This window comes from Rhinolophus sinicus, linkage group LG04 (genome assembly GCF_036562045.2).
Source record: "Rhinolophus sinicus isolate RSC01 linkage group LG04, ASM3656204v1, whole genome shotgun sequence".
Taxonomy (NCBI): Eukaryota; Metazoa; Chordata; class Mammalia; order Chiroptera; family Rhinolophidae; genus Rhinolophus; species Rhinolophus sinicus.
Window position 1 is genome coordinate 164,438,761 of NC_133754.1, and position 6,000 is coordinate 164,444,760.

The window sequence follows — 6,000 nt, forward strand, 5'->3', positions numbered from 1 at the left end:
TTGATGGTCATTTTATCAAAATCTCAAAATATTAGAAACAAACTAAAATACCCAATAATATTAAAAGTGTATGCTAGAATTATAGCAGTTCCACTTAATGAATGAAGTATTCTCCAAATATTGAAAAAGAATATTACAAATACTATAAAAATCACACAAAATTGATGTAAAGTGGCAAATACTAATTAAAATTCATCTATACAACAATTATACTGGTATAAATAAAAATGTGTGTGTTTTAAAATTAACAAAACTATGAACATGAAAGATAAAAAGAGTTTAAAGAATTGGAATTACTTATTTAGGATTCAGGGGTATTGATGTAGTATTATTTGTAGAAAAAAGAAAAACAAGCTTTGTGAAAGACAAATATTGCATGATCTAGATCACTTATATGTGGAATCTACAAAGATTGAATTCCTAGAAACAGAGATTAGATTGGTGGTTGCCAGGGCTGCAGGAAGCAGAAATGGGTGATGGTGGTCAGAGGGTACAAATTTACAGTTATAAAATTAATAAGTCTGGGGACCTAATGTAATCATGGTGACTATAGTTAACAATATGTACTGCATACTAGAAAATTGTTAACATAGATTTTAAATTTCTCAACACACACACACACACACACACACACACACACACACACAAAAGCAACTATGTGAGATGATGTATGTGTTAACTAACCTTATTTTGGTAATCATTTTGCAATAGGTATATACATCAAATTGTCATATCGTATACCTTAAACTTATAAAATGTTATGTCAATTATACATCAAGAAAGCTGGGGAAGGAAGAAAAATTCTTGGGGAAAGTTTAATATTTCTTAAAACTTTTGGACATATTCTAATTCCAGTCGCAACTTATGTTGAAGCCACCAAATACAGACACATTCAGTGAATACTCCAAGAAACATATGGAAGGTTTCTTAAGATAATTGGCTCTTTGGAATGTTCAGAAGTTAGAGATTTTATCTCTAGGGAATCGTACTTTCTGACTCACAAGCTTAGGGCCTGAAGATGCTTGTAAAAATAAATTAAATTGACTTCCAAAAGAAGCTGAGTCTCTCTGGAGTAAGTGTCAACCTTAGGACAAATCATGTAAAACTAAAGTTGCATCATTGATTTTATTTTTAATATGTTTTACTTCCTTGACACCCTCTTATGAAGATTCGTGTACAGCCAAATTGCCTGAGTGTGGCTATTCTTTCCCACATTTTTTAAGAAAAGAGGAGCAAACATCTTTAAAACTGGGAATCTTCAGGTGTCATCTGAAAAACGCAAATGGAATTCAAATTCTGGAGAATGTTTTCTATTACTTAATAGAATGGTACAATGTGGATGACTTCAAAATCCAGTCAGGAGGTAAGATAAAAAGACAGGTTTTTATTAAAATTATTTCAAAAGAAAAATAACCTATGAATAAATATAAAAATTTTTGAGTTGAGGTGATCCTTGCTGGTGGGATTTTGAATATATACATATATATGTAAAGGAACAAAATACAAAAGCCCAGACATTATCTCTAAGACCAGAATATTTTTAAATATTTTTAATCCCAAAATAGTCCATAGAAGAGACTAGAGAGGAAGAGAAGCTTGCTTGCAATGTAACAGACCCTTATAAATAATAAGTTAATGATTACTGTATTCAAGTATCCAGTTCACTCAAATCTTAAGTAAAACTTATTTGCAGAAAGAATCCATGGTGATTTATATATTAGTCACACAAAACCTATGCTTCATAAGGGCTTGAGGAAACGGAATTAAAGGTGTTTATGGTGAAAATAGGATTAGAAACAACAAATATGTAATAGAGGGCAGAAGTAACTATAATTGTTAGCCTGAACCCCAGGTGACCAAGGGAAAAGAAGCAATATAAAAACCTTTGAGTTCTCATTTATATAACAAATTAAATTCTACTATCCTAGCTCTGAAAGGGATTTGGGGCATATTTTTCACTTGAATTCATTATTGTGAATAATGTCTTCGTAAGTGGAAGATAATGAGTGTCTTCAATGTTTTCAAAAGAGGCAAATATATTTTATTTGTATATTTATCATATGGATCCTCGAGGATAGTTAATTGCATCATAGTAAATTGTGGTTTTATAAAAATTGTATAAATTAGTAAACATTGTGGTATAGTATAAAAATGGGAACTTGGGGATCAAAAGTAGGGATGTACATCATAGTTCTAGTATTTACCAACTATTAGATGTTGAAATTTGTACTTAACTTTTGAAATTTCATACTAATTTCCTTATGAGTGAAAATTTCATAATAATATTTGGGTTATTTTTGAAGATTAAATGATAAAAATTACATAAAGTGCCTCATACTAGGCCCTCACACGTTGTCAATGACTTCTCTTTGTGAGCTAAGACAATACTTCTTTCCCTGTGGCATATTAATTGAAGATTAGAGTTTATGAAATCTATAAATTGAGAGTTGGCAAATCCATTAATCTCTGCACAGTACCAATGGTCTTAATTGATCTTTTCAGAAGAGCTGAAGAGGATAACAGGATTATTTCCTATAGTAAGAATTTAGAGTACAGATGGCGTGTGTCTTTTATCCAAAAATCTTAGTACTTTGAACATTAGATCTTTAAGTAGCTAAGTCAATAAAACAAATCATAAGGAAAAACTTAGAGAAAGTTAGAGGTCCTCCTAGAAAGTTAAAGGGTTTGATTTTTGGTTTGGATAAAAAAGTCACAAACTTTCCTACATCTATTACAACACTAAAACAGGACCCAGATGAAGTCCCAAAGCATTGAAGGACAGAGTGGTCATTCATTAGAACAGACCAGGGTTTGGGAGAGAGGAGTTAGAGAGATGGCTAGGATCCAGGCCAGTTCAGCTTTTTCATCTTCTAGTGGACAATTCTGTTCTAGGAATCAATAGTCTGCAATCTCTTCTGATACATATGATTAAGTCAAGAACACAAGTTCTTTATCTTGGTGTACCTCCTAAAAGCAATAAACACTGTTACCTGGAGGATTTTGTGGGTAGGGATTATAAACATTCTAGGTTCACCGGAAACCGTGGATTGCAATCATTAACTGGTCAGGTCACAACAGTACAACTCAGGTTCATTGTGTAGTCTCTACACACCTAAGACTGTTTCACCTTTTCTTGTGAGTTAATTTTTCTCACATAATTGGACACCTACTTTACTGTATCTCTCTTTTTTAAATTATATTTTTATGCGTATCTATTTTAGCAATTTGGGTAATTCAGAAATGTAGGGAAAAGTTCTCTAAGATAACCATTAGTGCTTTGAATATTTCTTTCCAGTCTTTCTGTTCTTTCTAGGTTATCCTGGTTTAGATTTTGGTTTTGCAAACAATGCTATAACTGTTGTTTTGCTCCTGTTTTCACTAAATGGTTTTAACATAATTTAAACATCATTTTTGTGTTTATACAAATTCATCACAAATGTTGTATTAGTAGGTGCATAATGACCCATCAAATGGGTGTACCATGATTACTTAGCAATTTCCCTAGCATTAGCCAAGAATGAAAAACTGTTTTAAAAATTAATATCCAATAATGACAAAGAACTAGAAAAACTTGAACTATCTAATACACAGCTCTCACGGAAAGTAATTTATTAGAAACTATCAAGAATCTTAAAATTCTTCATCTCCTTGCTCCTGAAATGCATTTTAGGGAAGTAAACTTAAATGGAGGGAAAAAAATCAAGCCCAATGCTATTCAACAGTGTTTGTCAATTGCTTCTTAAAAGCTACACTAGCACAAGAGTAATGAAAATAATTTCCTTTATACTGTCCATTATCCCTTTATTTCCCACTTGAAAAAGCATTAAAGCAGACTGGTGGTTTCTCTTATAAAGGTTTGCAAGTGAATTTTCTTTTTCAGTAACTACCTCGGAGATGTTAGGATACCAAATGCACACCATAATTATTTTCTGCAAGTAATTTCTAAATAGAAATCAATTTTTAGGATATGTTCCTAGAAAAGAAAAGAGGGGACATTTGATGTGATTCACATCTTTTCTGCACAAACTTCAGTACAGGCCCCAAATGACTGATGCTCGTTTAAAGGATCTGTAAGGTAAGGGGGGCGGGGGATGGGAGATGAGGGTAAGGGGGTTCAAATATATGGTGATGGATGGAGAACTGACTCTGGGTGGTGAACACACAATGGGATTTATAGATGATGTAATACAGAATTGTACACCTGAAATCTATGTAATTTTACTAACAATTGTCACCCCAATAAATTTTAAAAATAAATTTTAAAAAAAAAGAATCTATTCCCAGATTCACAGTAGCTTGATATATGCACCTTCAGGCAATAAAATTTCAACATTAATACCAAATACAAGTATATCCTGGTCTGCCCAACTTTTCTATCCTCTTTGTAATGTGTGCCTACAAAGTACGGTGCAGCTTGAATTGGGTAAGAGTCTTCCTTTCCATAGCCAGCAGATGTGTAAACATTCTATTATGCTTATTAACATGTCTCACCATTATAAACTGGAATTTTCATAGAAAGTAGCATAACCGGTTGGTAAACTATCCCAGGGAGAAATGGCAAATCCTCTATCAAAAACACAGCCACTGCTTGAAAACACTAAGTAGGAACTCACCCATTGGATCAATTTTTTTTTTTCCCTCGAGGAACATTTTTAAAGCTAGGTGGAATACCTTGAGGATGAAGAGGTGTTTTGAAAATTATATTCTTTGATTTATTCACTATAAAGAATAATGTCATCTACTAATATCTACTCTAAATTTTTTCAGATTAAAGTCACTTTTTCAGATTAAAGTCTGCTGATTTCAAATTCCTGTTTGGGAAAATATTGTCCCTAATTGCAAGGTCAACAAATGGAAGAGGAATGACTTTTATATAGGCAGAAATAAAAGGGAGGCTCTTCTGTACACAATTTGGTTGCTTGTATATCTAAAATCTAAAGAACACAAAATTTATTGCAACACACTTACACAGAAATCTCACTTACAGCTCTCACAAAAGGTTCAGTTTTGCATTGTCTACTATTCAGCTACAATCCTACATTCAATTAAAGCATCGATGGCACCTCCAAAGGTATAAATCGTACAGATGGTCTAAAGGGCCTTACTAGTCATGTGAGTTCAGCAGAGCAGCAGCATGTGGGAACATGTTGATAAATGCAGACCTTAAAATCCACTTCAGACGCTCTAATTCAGAATCTTTTATAAAGATTCTCTTTGTGATTCATCAGGATACTAAAATTTGAAAGCACTCTACTAGGTAGGTGGTTCTCTTCCTCCGTTGCACATTAAAATCATACGGAGAGCATAATTTAAAGACATGCCCGATTCTCATTCCTTCGACAACTTACATAATTTTGGGAGGGAAATAAGCATGTAGTTAAAAATGGGGGAGGAGGAATGTAAACTAAGACAAACAGATTTGAAAAAATATGTTTTGAAGTGCATTTCAGTTACTGTGTTTTTACATACATTTTACCTCTATGAACTTCATTTTCCTCAGAGAATGATAGTGATGATAAAATAAGTAATACGTGTGAACATGCATGTAGACCAATAGTATTGTTATTGATTGGCATGGTATAAAATCAAATAAATAGATATTTTAACAGATTAAGTATGCTCTTTCCAAAATAATAATATTCAAAGTGGTGTCTGTGGGTCCACTGAATTGGAAATAACAAATGTTTGTTAAAAATGCAAATAGTTCTTCCCTACCTCAGAACTTGTGCGTCACAATCTCAGGGATGGAATACAGAAGTCCATGTTTTTAATTAGCTACCAGTATAATTCCTACATGTCTTCAAGCCCCTGCCTTATGAGCTGGAAGAGGAATTCGAAAAGCTAAACTCACGGCTGTTCCCAGTACTCCAGCTAATGCTGACGCTCTTGCTGCCCCTCCTGCAATGATCTCTTACTTTATATGTTAATATTGTACAGACTCATTAAATTAACTTGCAGGTTTTTTTCTTTTCTGGATTACTCCAGGTATAAAATAATAAA